This window comes from Sparus aurata, chromosome 11, assembly GCF_900880675.1.
Source record: "Sparus aurata chromosome 11, fSpaAur1.1, whole genome shotgun sequence".
Classification (NCBI taxonomy): domain Eukaryota; kingdom Metazoa; phylum Chordata; class Actinopteri; order Spariformes; family Sparidae; genus Sparus; species Sparus aurata.
The window spans coordinates 28,159,367-28,174,111 of record NC_044197.1 but is presented as its reverse complement, the minus strand read 5'-3'; the positions used below and the strand labels follow the sequence as shown (position 1 = coordinate 28,174,111).

General features: G+C 39.4%; 1 long non-coding RNA gene across 1 annotated transcript; it reads left to right on the top strand.

Moving 5' to 3' along the window:
* The first annotated feature begins 1,097 nt into the window (after window positions 1-1,097).
* On the top strand, window positions 1,098-11,597 carry LOC115591336 (uncharacterized). The gene is made up of 3 exons (XR_003985939.1): window positions 1,098-1,260; window positions 10,962-11,248; window positions 11,538-11,597. It is a non-coding gene; the product is annotated as an uncharacterized LOC115591336 (long non-coding RNA).
* The last annotated feature ends 3,148 nt before the right edge of the window (window positions 11,598-14,745 follow it).

The following is a 14,745-nucleotide window of genomic DNA, read 5'->3' as shown; positions in this document are numbered from 1 at the left end:
TTAAGTACAATTTACAATGAACGAGGTACTTCATATCAATATTTCTATTCCATCTGTTACTTTATACCTCCACTCCTAAATTGATTTGGTTAGGGCAGGACATTAGCGAGACCACAGACTGGTGACAACACATGGAGAGAGGATGCGACTTTCGCCCGAATACATACAGCCGAGACAGGTTGTCTTGCTTTTTCGTAAAAAAGGCAGTGACGGCAGTGAAGTGTATCACATCCCACCAGGCCGCTGGCTTATAAAGCTGTATGTTGCAGTGACAGTCTCAGGCAGCTCTCCCACAGCTAAACCAGAGTCTGCTGCAACAGTGCGCAGAGGCACCCTGGCTCAGATTGATGGCTAGTTATAGGAGCGAAGATGCTGTGAACATCTGCAGGCTGTCTGTAAGGAGCAATTTCAACCCGAACGTGCCCTGCTGCGTCTCTCCTACCATTGGACTGAAACGCGACAGCAGCTAACACAATGGGACAGTGAAGGGCCTAATTATTGCCCCTATCATTTGCATAATTACAATGTTTTTCTGAGGCAGGGGCAGTATAGAAATTGTAAATTGTAGTGGACCTGCTGTCTCTCCTTAGTGGAAGTCATATTTGAATGGAGAGAGCCTGTTCTGCTAGCCAGGCAGCCAGGCAGCCAGGCTCAGGCAAGAGGTCCCAATCAGCCAGCCTCACAGACTGCTCATTCAATAGGATTTAAAAAGCCAACTGTGTGGAGAAATGAGAGTTTTGCCCCCCAAATCATATGGAATTACAGTGCTGGTTGCATATGGGGGGAGCCAGTGGCAAGCACAAAAGCCCACAGGAAGCAGCTATTTCTGTGTGTTTTATTAACCCAACCAAGCAATTTAATTCTTTTGTTCGGGGGAGTTCTACTTCATTGATTAACAAAAGCGGGGATATAATTTTTTCAGCCCCTTTTGAAAAGCCTGAAATGTCAAGCCTTTTAAAGGAGATTATTCTGCCTGTGTGCGATGAATAGAGCCCAGAGTAACCTTTTGTCTACAATTAAATATTCCAGCATAAATATAAAAGAAAATCAGAGATGGGGAAGATTGAGTCAGGAGAGATTGGAGAGGTAGATCCTCTGCCCGATAGTGGCAACAGCCTGGCTCTAATTAGATATGCCAGGCGGGCTGTGAGCAGTCACTCTCCACAGCACGCCGAGAGAGGAGGCAGCCTGAGAGAGGAGGACAGAGGAAACCTATCTGCTCATCTGTCTGTCCAGCGCCTTCCTCTGGGCATCCACAAGGTATTTCAGGAGACTTTGTTTTGTTTTGTTTTCCGCCGCTATTTGTTTTCCTGACGTCTTTGCCGCCGGAGAGGGAGAGTCTAAAAGGCAATGCCTTCTGGGAACTGCATAAACAGAGAGGGCTGAATAAAAAAAAAAAAAAAGAAAAAAAGTTGTGAGATTGTTTATGATTCAGAGGAGTGATTAGGAATAACAATAAGATACTTTAGGGACAGAGAGGGTGTTTTTTTTTTTCAAACACTCAGGAGGTAGACTGTGAGGCTGCCGGAGGAGATGAGGAAGGATAATATTAAGTTTTGATTCATGAAGGGCTGCATTTGATTGTGTTTTGTGAGTTTGACTTTTGCATTGTGCCCTGAGGAGGCTGAAATGTGCGTGGACCGAGGTGACCTGCACGCTTTGATGCAAAAGTCAGCTTTGCACTGCGGTCTTTATTCTTGAAGGACACATGTTGATAAAAGTTTGTCATGTGGTGGATCACAAGTTTTTGAGGCTCTGTTGCAGAAGATGCTCGTACGCAGTTTGGTGAAGCGGTCGTAATTTTTTTTTTTTTAAAAACCCTGAAACATTTTCTTATTTCTTTCCCTTTTAAGAAAAACAAGTAAGGGAAGTCATGAATTCCTTTCCTACTGTCCTACTAGTTGGCTCAAAATCAAGTTTCGATGGATGGTGCTGTGACCTCTTGTGAGGGGATTATTTTCCCGACCAATCATTTTCTGGAGTGGCTTCATGTGAGCGACTCGTTTCTAAAAGTAGGCGTGGTGCTCCTGTTGGCTTTTTGACATGATACATCTGAACATGGCTTTTTGACACATGTGTATGCTTTATTTTCTACCCATAACATGTTAACTAAGGAGTTGCCTGTTAATGCTGCTTTTTTGAATTCATGATTTAATCTTATAATGTCTATTGATTTGTTAAAGAGCAAGCTTTATAATGTACTGTTTTGATTTTGAATCCAGATTTTTGAAATGCATTTCAACATCAGTGGGAGAAGGAAAAGAAGATGTTTCTGAGAAAAATCTCAAAACCTTTTTTATTAATAACATTTGTCAGAGGCAACTGTATAAAAACAGTCTCACATAACTGATGGCTTGTAAAACTCCATTTGAAATTCTTTCTGGGGCCACTCAAGGGCTTTGGTTTATTTTGTCAGAGCCTTCAGCAGCCTCAGAACTGCTGACAGCCTTGTCAGTCATGTTAGTCAAATCACTTTTCCCCCCTTAAATTATGTGCAAGTTCCTCATCTAAGATTTGATTTAGTATTTGAGCATGAAGGCAAAAACAACAAGAACCTTCCTGACACTAAGGTTGTCACAAGACCACAATTTTAAAATGGTTTGAAAAAATGACGCGGGATACATCTGTTGTTACCACAGCAAGAAGAAGACGAAAGTCAGAGATAACATAACTGGATAATTCCTAATTTTGTTTTAAATTAACAACACAGTGCTGATACAGAAGAAGTCACTCAATACATACCACTAGTTTTTAATGATATAATCTGTGCAGCCATGTGTTGAAAAGCTGTGCTGCTATAGCTTTTGTACTTTTGATACCATCAAATGCAAATATTGTATTTTTTTTAAACATGTGGTATTGAAAATGTACAAAGTATTGACACTTCTAATAACTTTACCCAATAGAAAAATCATTAAACATTTAGCATAATATAATTGAAGGGAAATCATTGGTTTATTCATCTGCTTTCTTCATTTTGTAAATGTTGCAAATCAACATATCTCAGTTTGTCAAATCATGTTAGCACTTTTCATTGTCTGATGTATCAAGTTTACAGGGGTAGTTAAACGTGCAGTACATGTCCGAAGTATTTCCGTGTGACCATTCTTAATAAGAAACATTACATGGAGAGACGGTAACTTGTTTTGACAATGGATGCAACAGGCCCTCCAAACAAGCTCACTTACTCAGATGGCTATTTTCCTACACATCTCCAGTTTTTCTCTTAAAAATAACATACTATATCGTCCTTTATTAACCCGCATTTGCAAGAAAAGATGTTTGAGAAAATGCATTAATATAGCTTTGCATACACCAAGCCTATTTGCTTTTAGGCTAACTTCCTGTGGGACACAGTCTTTCCACTTGGCAGCCATCTTGGCAGTGCACCCCGGGGCAGTTATTTCAGGCTAACCAGGCTATCAAATGAATAGGGAGAGGGCCATAACTTTACTTTCATTGGTCACTGGGACATGAAAACTGCATGTATAGAATCATCAGTCAAATCTGAAAAAACAAAACAAAAAGCGCTGAAAACGTTCAGTGACTTTTTTACTTTGCCTTTTCCCCACAGGTTGTACTTTTACTGCGCATGTTCGCGGTTTCAGAACATGAACTTCTATTATGGCTCAATCCCCAACGTGAAGGGGTCAGCTCATCTCATCAAGAGCACTTGATCAAATCCAAATTTAATGTCTAATGTTTGAATATCCTCTTTTTTTTTCGGAATCCTGTGCATTAGTACGATATACTCCATTTCCTTGCTTATAATAATTCCAGCTGCAGTTGCATCAAATTGGTAAAAACTGTTGTGTATCTTAACTGTGCGCTTGCGTGAATGTCTGCCTGGGATAAAGCCCACCACTGGCTTTTGGGAGAAAAGGACAGGATAAGTGTCATTCAACCACCACCTCTGGCTTTAACAGACTGATCTATTCAAAATGCTTTAAGTAGTTTGTCTCCTCCCTTTTAACGCCTCTGTCCAAAAAGTTAGACATTTTCAACTTACTTGAGAGCAATAGGAATGAATTGACTTCTGGTTGACTTGCATGCGCACATAAAACTATCTGAAAACCACTGTGAGCTGATAAAGAAGAGGCAGCCGGGTTTTACAGAGATGCGACAACGTGTTAGGCCCTGTATACTGATCTCCCTTCGAGGGGAGCCAAGTGAATCATGTTATGTTTTGAGTTTTGCCTGAATGTAACTGAAGAATCTAGAAAAAAGGGAGTGTGCATATGCATGAAAAATGTGAGTTTTAACTTCAGTGAGTCTTGAATAAAAAAAAAAAAAATGGTTAGAAATTCAAAAACTTGATACGTTCATTGGGATTTTAAATGTCTTTGGTTTACATACGTTTTTGGAATGCACTGCATCAGAACAGTGTGGCTGTTTTTGCAATCCATTGCACTCAGAACTCCCAAGATTAGCCATACAAACATCAGTTTGCTGCTGGCTTCCATGTTTTCCTGAGCAAACACACTGGGATGCATTTAGATTGGAAGTCAGGATAACAGACTCAGAAATATCGACCTCAGACTTGTAATGGATTGATGCATATGGGGTCAAAATTTCTATCCCCCTGAGGATGATTACCATATCAACCAAGTCTCTCATCCAGACAAGGATGTTTGTTTCATGTCATTACCCCTGCTGCTCCTTCCACTCATTTTCTGTCAACTCTCTACCAGATTGTTTTAAATAAAGGCAAAGAATGTCCCCAAAGTAGCTTATAGAAATACCAAACTGATTCATGTTCAATTAAATGGCACTTCTGTGGCACTTTTAGAATATAGCTTTATTTGACATTAAATCCATCAAAATATAGTGATGTACATTGCTTTAACCTTAAATTGTCAATCCCAAACCCTACCACCAGTCTGTCAACCTAACCGTTTAACGTAAACTTAAGTTAAAACACCAAACTATTCTAATTTTAACCCCATTCCTCACCTGTACTTCATCTTAATTCTGATCTTTACCCTGAAGCAAAGAGCTAATCCTAAACTAAGCCCTTCAGGAGGTGAGCAGCATCAAAATATCCTCACTTTGGTGGGTTTTCCTCATCTTTCTATTACTGGGACAATGTCTTGGTCCTTATAAGTATAGGACCATGATAGAACCCTCACACACAGAAGCGTGCATGCACAGTAACATTACTGACACACACACATTCATAAATCTAATGTCACCTCTATTCCGACAGCCTGTTTTCTCCCAGAGGGCGTTATCAGGGCTTTGGAGGGCTGATTGGAGCAGGCAGCAGTAATGACTGCAGGTCATGAGGTCACAACCCTGTTATGATAACTAAACTCTGAGGTCAAGCGCCTCTACGACAGTGTGCCCCCCCTGTTGATGATGCCTGATAATAGCAGATGAGCATTGCTTTGTTATTTTAACAGTTTAAATCAAAATTCATCCACAAATGGAATCTGATTCAGCCTCTTTTTCCTATACCACACACCAGCCAACCTATCTCTACCTGGTCTACCCTACATTGAATGACCAAAAATGTTTTGGGCATTGTTTTCCTTTCCCATCTAGCAGTGAATTTCATAGTGCTGCAGGTTAGTTTTCGGTTGTGTATGTCATGTGCGGTATAGTACAAACAGCAAATCATGTTAAAATATAAAAATATTGTCATGCTCTGAAAGTAGTCAGAAATGGTGGGATTTTAAAGTAGATTTGCAATTTTACCCTGCATATAAAGAAAAAACCCCCACAAGATATTGTTTAATTTTACAACTTACGTGAATGCTTATTTTTTGGTTAGTTTTGTTTTTTTATTTACTTTTGACTTTCCATGAGATACATGGTAGTGTTGAAGTAAGTTAACACAGTTTATTAAAAGGCAGAGACACTTGATGGTGAAAGTGGTGAAAGTTCATTTTTTTATTTTTTCCACAGTATTGGACCGAATCTGCGCCCGTTTTACAGGGCTGGGTACAAATTAACAGCATGATCATTGTTGGAGTTACAGTTTCTTGCTGAAAAACTTTCTGTGTTTCAAAACTAATCTAAGTGCAAGTTCCTTTCCTGGTTCTTTTGGTGTCAAACAATGAATCCTCATAAATTCTAAAAATATGTACATTACCAATAACTTCTGAGACAGCGTTATATGACCATTCTTTAAACAACACAAAACCTGTGATTGTTGGAGAGTACCAGCAACAAACAAACTGGACTTGATCTTCTATAAGATATACATGTCAAAATTGATGGTACTCATGCTGCATTTACATGCTCCTATTTTTCCGACAGCCCATGAACTACACAGGCGAACTATAAAGCTGGATCATGCTTTGGGAAATCGTAACTTTTGAGCCTCTTTGAGTCCAGAAAGATTGCTTTTATTATCTTGTGGCTAAGCTAAAACTGTTACTCTTGATGTTAAGAGAAATAATGTATGATCTTTGTTCTGTTATGTGCATGTTCTAAACCTGGTTACTAGAGAGACAAATTTAACACTTTTTCTTTCATTGTGCCATATCAACATTTGTTGGACTGTCCTGTCTGACATTAGGTAACTGTGCTTGTTTAAAATGTCATCAACAGCCATAAAATACAGAATAAATATGTTTATTGTAATGTGTGTTTCTACATTTTCCCAGACACTGACATGCAAACAGTGAAACGTGCAGACAGTCAGACATACAGCACAGGCAGAGAGACTTCTACAGACAGTCAGAGCACATGTGTAAATCTGGCATAATGCTGATTTTTTACTTTTCGCAAAGAGGACTGCTAGCTTGGCAGAAAGGAAACAAGAATTATTCAATCAAACAGCTCTCCTTCCATATCCAGATTTGACTCCAGCAGCATAAAGCTTGCCACATAATCCTTTTATCAAACCCTCCGATGGAATACTCTTATTGGAAATGCCCAGAGTAAGAAATAATATTAAGGTCATTTCTATCTCTAGTTTATTTTCTCCCCCTTTAAAAAAAAAAAAAATCTTCCCTGCTTTCCGTTTTTATCTTGAGACAATAATTACTTCAGGTTTGCGGGATGGAGACCTAACTGCTGATTATGAATGTTCTCTGACCACGGAGGGAATCTCTGCCCTCATCTGTAATAACAGAATCAAATTGTCCTCATTTGAAAAAAAAAAAGAAGAAGTAGAAAATCACCATTTCTGAGAAAGTGTGCTCCTATGTGCTGTGTTGAACCTCAGTCAGGCAGGTTGGAGGTAAAATTGTAATGTGGGTCGGCCGGTGATGACGGCTGGTAGCACTAATATCTCTAAAGTGGTAGATATGGAAGCTGTGAGAGCTGCTGTTCTGTCCTGTCAGCATTTTACAGCTTTATATATCTGCTCTCGGAAGCTGTGTGTGTGTGTGTGTGTGTGAGGGTTTACGCAGCTCAGGGTTTCTTTTTGTTAAAACAATATTCCACCATGGACAGACAGTATTTCAGTTTACCAAGCTGTTTCCAGAACTGCAGTAACTTCATGTGTAATGTTTATTAGTGTAAGACGTCCACATTAAGTATGTACATAGATTAATTTGTTAAAGAAAAATAGGGGGCTTTGTAACTAAAGCTGTATATGTGTGATACTGTTAGATACTGATGTGTGTAATCCAACATTATGTACAAAAGATGCACAAGAAATCAAACTCACTTGATTTAGGCACATTTGGTTTCACGACTGTTAAATATTGCCATAATACAGAGGACATTTTTCACATGTTTTTTTCGGTTTTCTAGGTGTATAAAAGAATAGTCTTCTTAAAATGGTATTTAAGTTGGTAAATATACTACGGCAAATATGATGTCCACAACATTTGAAATGCACTCTGTGAAGGTTCGTAGTCAGACTTCTTAAATAAATGTTTGCGAAACTCATTTTTTTTGCACTATGTTGTGTGACATAATTTAATGGAATGGAGTGAATTTCATGGCAAAGGTTTGTAATATCAGGACAGATTCATTATTATAGTGATGATAATGACATAAAGGAATTGCAAGGTTAAACTATACGTTTGATTTGACAGTTTTCAGTGTCGTCAGAGAGAAAAGTTAATAATTAAAGTGGTAGTGCGCTGATTTTAGTTCACCTAGGAGTAAAGTACTACTCAGCCTGTGACAGCAGTAGAAAAATGTCTTCTATAGCGCGCAAAGTGTTTCAGGTCTAGCTGCCACACTAAGTACTTAGTCCTCTCGGTGCACCCATGGGTGTGGCTCAGGGGTAGAGCCAGTGTCTTGTTATCGGAAGGATTCAGGTTTGATTCCCCTGTTCTGCATGTCGAAGTGTCCTCTGGCAAGATACTCCCCCCAGCTCCTGATGTGCTGTTCAGCACCTTGAATATCAGCCACTGCTATCAGTTTATGTATGAATTACTGAAAGTTGCTTTAGACAAAATGAGGTGTGGTCAGAAGGTTCATAGTGAATTGATATGTTGTGGCAGCAGACAGCAATTGTGCCACAGTCCAGCAAAAAGTTATAAACTTGACAGGACAAAGTATAGATATATTTTAAACTAAAAGCTGTTGTAATAAACTTGACAGAACAGCGTATAAATCATTTTTAGACTAAAGGTTGTAGTTATGAACTTGACAGGACAAAGTGTAAATCAATTTTAGACAGCTCTGATGGAGCTCAGGATTTATCAGGAGGATGGCTTTACTCTGAACAGTTTCACTGTATGAACCTGTGTAGAGGAACACATAACATGAATTAAATGTATATCCTGACCCGATTATATCGATGTGTTGGGAATTAAGCTGCTGTGCCTTGTGTGTAAATGAACACAGCGTCTCTCTTAATGGAGAGACGCACTTATCTTGCTGGACCATGGCTTCAGGTAATGTCAAGATACTATATCAGCCACTCGCTACTAATCAGTACGATAGTTTTTATGAGCAAGACCACCTGAGATCTGTGCGTTACTGTTCGGATGGCTTGCCAAGAAATTTGACATTTATGTCCCCATCGGGATGAATTGCTACCACTTTGATGATCCCTGAATGTTTCATATAGTGGCAAGTTGGGTTTCGGTTTACAACTAAAAACCTGCAAATTCCTTATACTCCCATCTGCCGCAGCTGTACTTAATGTTTTCCTGGTAACACATTAAACTAGATAGTGAACCTGTTATTACTGTCTTCATGAGCAGGTTAGTGTTCTGACGTTGTCATTTAGCCCGAAGCACCGCTGTGCCTGAGTACAGCGGAACAGTGCTGCTACCATAGCTGCAGGCTTTTCTTGGAGGTTTGGAATTTTACAAAAGCTTTAATAACAGCTCAGATAAATAAATTGAAGCAATTCCCGATGTAGAACAGTGTCCCCATGTTAAGATCCTGTTCTTCACACTCATTGCATGTTCAGTTTTCTTGCTGTTCAGCTGCTCAGTGGGTGAATCTTCTTTACACCAGGAAGACAAAGACCGACAACGACTGAATCTCTGTTTGTAAAGATGTCCAGTTGTTTTGGCCGATTGACCTCAGCGATGGATACCATTTTATCACACTGATGGAATGACACAGCCTGCTACCTGCACCCTGATGTCTGGCCAGAGCATCCATGAATTGACTGACCCCTGTCCATTAGTCTCTCTGAGCCAGAGTGGCCATGCCTGGTCCAAGATCATCACTTCATCCTACATTCTGTAGTGTGTAACGATATGGTAACGGCGTAAAAAGTCAGAGTTCACTCTGTATTGGCAAGTCCTCCGCTGCAAGTGTATGTGTATGTGTGTGTGTTAGCTAGAAAGCATGGGAGCTCTAAAGCTGTATGTGTGTGTGTGACTACAGACCTATAATTATCCTCCTGAGGAAAACAAGTGCAGAGTGAGTGGTCCATTGTGGAAACCGGATTATAGCCTGCGAGAGAACAGAACGCTCTGCGCTTTGTGTTGGCTAGTGTTTTTGAGTTCAGTCTGAGCTGTTTGATTTGAGCTTGGTGTGTGTGTGTGTGTGTGTGTGTGTTGGTGTGCTATCAGATCTAGTGGTCAGAGTGTGTCTCATTTTAATAATTTCCTGCCTGTCCATTCTTGCTGAATGTGCGACTTTGTTGTCTTGGAATGTGGCTTCGTGTAGGGCCGAGGCAGGTGGTTATTAATATGACAACACGCACACACACACACACTCAGGCAGGCAAACACGCTCTTTCTCTCACAATCAAACACCTCGTTTAGTTTGTTTTGATGAAGGTGTACGACCCAGAGAGAGCGCGAGGTGCAGAGACAAGGAGAGCGAAAGAAAGGACGAGAAAGAGAAGGCAGGCTTTTCTTTCTCAGAGTTCCCCGTGTCAGTCGTGTAAGAAAGCCGCCAAACCAATAATTTTGTCAAGTTCTTTTTTTAGTGGAGCGGCTGAAGCGTCTTTGGATTGCCACATGTATAAAGGCAGCCCATATAAAGCCATTCACAGCACTGAATGAACACGCCATCTGTGGGGCTTTCTTATTTCCTCTTCTCTTTTCTTCCTCTCCTTTTTCAAGCCTTGTAATCAAATTTGAGCAAAATCAAATGGCGGGAGGATAGAGAGAGAGCAGTGGGGGGGGGTGGGAGGGTTCAATGAAAGTACCTTTTGTTGGTCTGAAACGAGCAAGTAATTTACAAAATGCCCTCCCTTTGTGCAGGGGGCTAAGGGAAGAAAGAAATCAGTAGCTTTTAGAAGCTAGGCCTTGCGCTGCGACGGGCAAGATAATGAAAGCCGTCTTGTGTTTGTGGGCTAGAGAGCATCTCAAAGGCAGACCGGGCCCCGGCTCAGGGTTAGCTCGGCTGCTGAAAAAAAAAAAACAAAAAAAAAAACACAACACTCTCCTCTGTGTATGTGCGTGTGTGTGTTTGTGTGTTTGGCAAAGAGCGGCAAAACAGGACGGCTGTGCCCGGCTACTCTTGGCAGAGACACTCCGAGGAACAGACAGAGTTGTCGATGCTGAGGAGAGAAGAGGGATGAAAGAATGGTTTCACCGGCACTAAAGCCTGCTGATCTCCTCTTACCTGTCGTCCTGCTGCAGGTGCGTCCGGCCAGTCCCCACATTCAGAGGTGCAACAGCTCCGTGGAGGAGTCTGGAGGAGAGATGAAGATGCAGAGGAGGAGATGAAACATCCTGCAGGGATCATTGTGCTGAAGGATTACGAGGGGCAGGAAAAGGATTTCAGCTGACTGTTTTCATCCTCTGCTCCTCTGCTTGGGCGTCTCGGAGGAGAGCACCTGACTGCTGAAGGACACTTTACCTGCATGGATCGGCTGGATTATTACCTGAGTGACACCTGGGAAGGCTGCTGCTGTGGATTATTACAGGTCAGACTATTTGCAATAACAGTGCTTTTATCTTTCATTTGTGCAAAGTGAACTTAGCCTCACTTGTTGACTCAGTAAGGATAAAAGAAAAAAAACGGATGCAGGCAGGTCGTTCACCCCGCTCACCTGAGATGTAGTCAAAGCAATGGTAATCCATTTTCTTGACATCTTAAACTGTCTTCTACCTTATTTAGGTTAGTGGCAGTCACTGCTGAAGTTACAATGATGAAATTATTCATAATGACAAGTCATTGAGGTGCGTTTAATGTTTGCTGTCTCTGGCCTACAGATTAGTTCCTGATTTAATGAGGCTGTCACCTGAAGTATCTTCCTGTGTTTTGGAGACCGGTGAGTTCTGACAATTTATGTGAACGATGTTGATGTGTATTATTTCTTCTGTCGTTCATTTGTTTTTGTCGTTTTATCTCTTTCCCATTGTCTGTTGTTCCACCCTTCTCCTTAACTTAGTTCTCTGTGTATCTCTCAGACCTCTTTCCTCTTTACTAATTGTCTCTGTATCTCATGCGCTATCTGACATGCCTGCAAGGTTGTTTCCTGCAGTCTTGTCTTCATACATTTATATAATCCATATTTAGATTGTTCTCTTATATACGTACATGTATAATAGTTGCCTCTCTCTATTGGGGGTGTTTAACTTAAAAACAACAAAAAACTATTCCTGCACTGCAAGAAAATCTTCTCTCACCTGTCATTTTATTGCTCGATCTGCTTTTCCTAAATGCAGAGATTTGACTTTTTTTTTTTCTTACCACAGTTAGACAGCCAAAGGTGATACGTTTAATTTAAACTTGGCAAATGATGCCATACGTCTTGATGCTTAATCAGTATTTCTTCTTCAGTAAGTTGTCAGTCACAGATGGTAGCATAATGCAGAGCTGATTGGATCGTTTGTTTGTTCTTTTAGATATTTTATATTCTGGTACAGTTCAGTGGATGAAAATTAACTTCTTGTGGCTTGTTGTGCCACATGTGGCCATGATGAAACAGAATGCAATTAGAGCACAGTGTTTACTTTACAATTCATCGCAAAATTCAAAATGAAAATCAAAGTGTCTTAAAAGTTTTCAATTGGATGTCACTCATAACAAACTATAAGTAGGTGATGTTGATCCTGAGTTGGATTTACTGGTAAGTTAAGGAAAACAAAACATTTCAATGCAGTAGAAATTACATTATGGACATTTTTAAAAAACTCTTTGGAACAGCATAAATGTCTGTAACAGTGATGCATTCCACAGTTATTGAGGAAGTTGTTCTGATTTCTGGGTCTAGAGTCTTTTAAGTAATGTCATCAAATAACTAGTGACATGTAGATGATATGATGCTACAGTTGATTGTGATGGCCAAACGGTTGTTTTAGCACAAGTCTAGTTATATTGGGGTTGTGGAAGAACATTCAGAGATTTGGAGTGAATCTCTAATTAAAGCAGACAACAAAGGTTACTGTATAATGATTCTGTCTCAAAGTGTTGTACTTCCTCTCATGTAATTTCATAGTCACAAAGAAATATCCACCATATAACAGAACTTTTACAGTATTATTAAACACAACATTTCCAGGAGAATTTATATTGGAATAAATTATGTCACTAGGTGAACAGGCCAGTGACAGCATAATAAGTATTAGTATAAGAGTATAAGTATGAGTATAGATGGTTTATTACTTGACATAAATCATCCAAAATTATGTTTATTGTAAATGTTGGATTTGAAGATGGGAATCATGAAATGTGCCAAATCTCATGTAAAATCAAGGTTGTTGTCTCATATTTAGCAGTATTTTCACTTGTGCCACTGCATACTTCTACTCCACTACAATTCAGAGCACATAATATAATTTTTTAAAAATGATGATGTATGATTAGAGGTTGATAAGACTGCATTGATCCTGGGGACGTATTTAAGTACTTAAAAGTTGCCCCCATTTTACCAGCTGCAACATTAAAGTAAGGTGCATATCATTGAATCAATGATAATATTTTCTGATAATACAATATATTATTCTGCAAAACGACTACTTTTTGTACATTTTGAGAAAAAAGTGGTATTTATCAAATGTGTTAGGATCTGAGTATTTCTCCCACCGCTGCTTACTTTTCCAGCTGTTTTTTCATTATTCTATTATTTACATTTCGGGCAACTTCAGGATTTGGGGCTGCTTCAAATCCACAAATTTAAAGCAACATTATAGCCTCCAAATCATTTTGATGCTACAATGTCTTGTAACAGGGTGAATGGTTTCTCTGTCTCAGCCTCTACACCCCTCTCTAACTTGTTTCTGCATGTAATTTCAGTAAGAGGGTAGGATCACAGTGTTACTTACACGTTTACTTCAACATACACATTTTTAAAACATAACATGCAACAGACCTGAAATGGTAGTAGTAGTCTCTACATCCACTGGCTTTAAATATAGCACAAAGGGAGATTTAAACAGAAATGAATACAAAAGATAGGTCAAGAAGACTTTGAATAAATCATATCATATCATATCATATCATATCATATCATATCATATCATATCATATCATGACCATTAACGAAGTTAAAAAGCAGCTGTGTTTAAATCTAAGTGGTGTTGCATATTGCCATGACCAGTGAAAATCGAATATTTCCTCTACCTCCACGCAGGAGGGATTTTTTTTCACTGCTGTTTGTTTATCTGATGGTTGGTTGCTTGGGTTGTCAGCAGGATTACACAAAAACTAGTGAACAGACTTCCATGAAACTTGGATGGAGGATTACTCAGAATACACCTCATTGACTCCTGGTGTGGATCTAGTGAAATGGTTACATTTCTTTTCTCACTTTAACTTTATAAGATTATAACATTTTCCAACATTTTGGTTTCTCAGGGAATGATATATGGATTTTGATGAAAATCAAGTGTATTTAAATGACTTGTACTATTATCACACAATAGAGGTTGTGTCTTGTTTTGTTGTCTTAGTGGTTGGCTGGTCCAGATTGGGTAATCTTACAGTATGTTTGAGCAGTAATGGAAGATATAACATTTAGAGTGATACAGGGCTATGGAGTTTGATATTGGAATAGCCTTGACTGGACTAAAGGGGACTGTTGGGCCTTGGCATAGGTATGCACTCTACTTTGTACCATTCTAATTGGTTTTTAGGTTTCTGGTAATATCACACAACAGGACAGCTCAAGCCAAAGATCTGGGACTGACTGACATCACTCCTTAATGCTGCCTGGTGCATTACATTTACTCTGTATGTCTGAACTTTACATCAGTATCATCCTTACCTCCATCTTTTATACATTCATATTTACATTTAGGACATTTAACAGACACTTTTGTCCAAAGTGACTTACAATAAGTACCTTTGTCACAAGAAATAAACCACAACATATTACCTTTGATAAAGTATGAATGAAAAAATGGAAACAATCTTTTAATGTTGTGTTTTTTATTAAATGATGAAATCTGACTATTACCACTAGTCGTTGTTAATTAG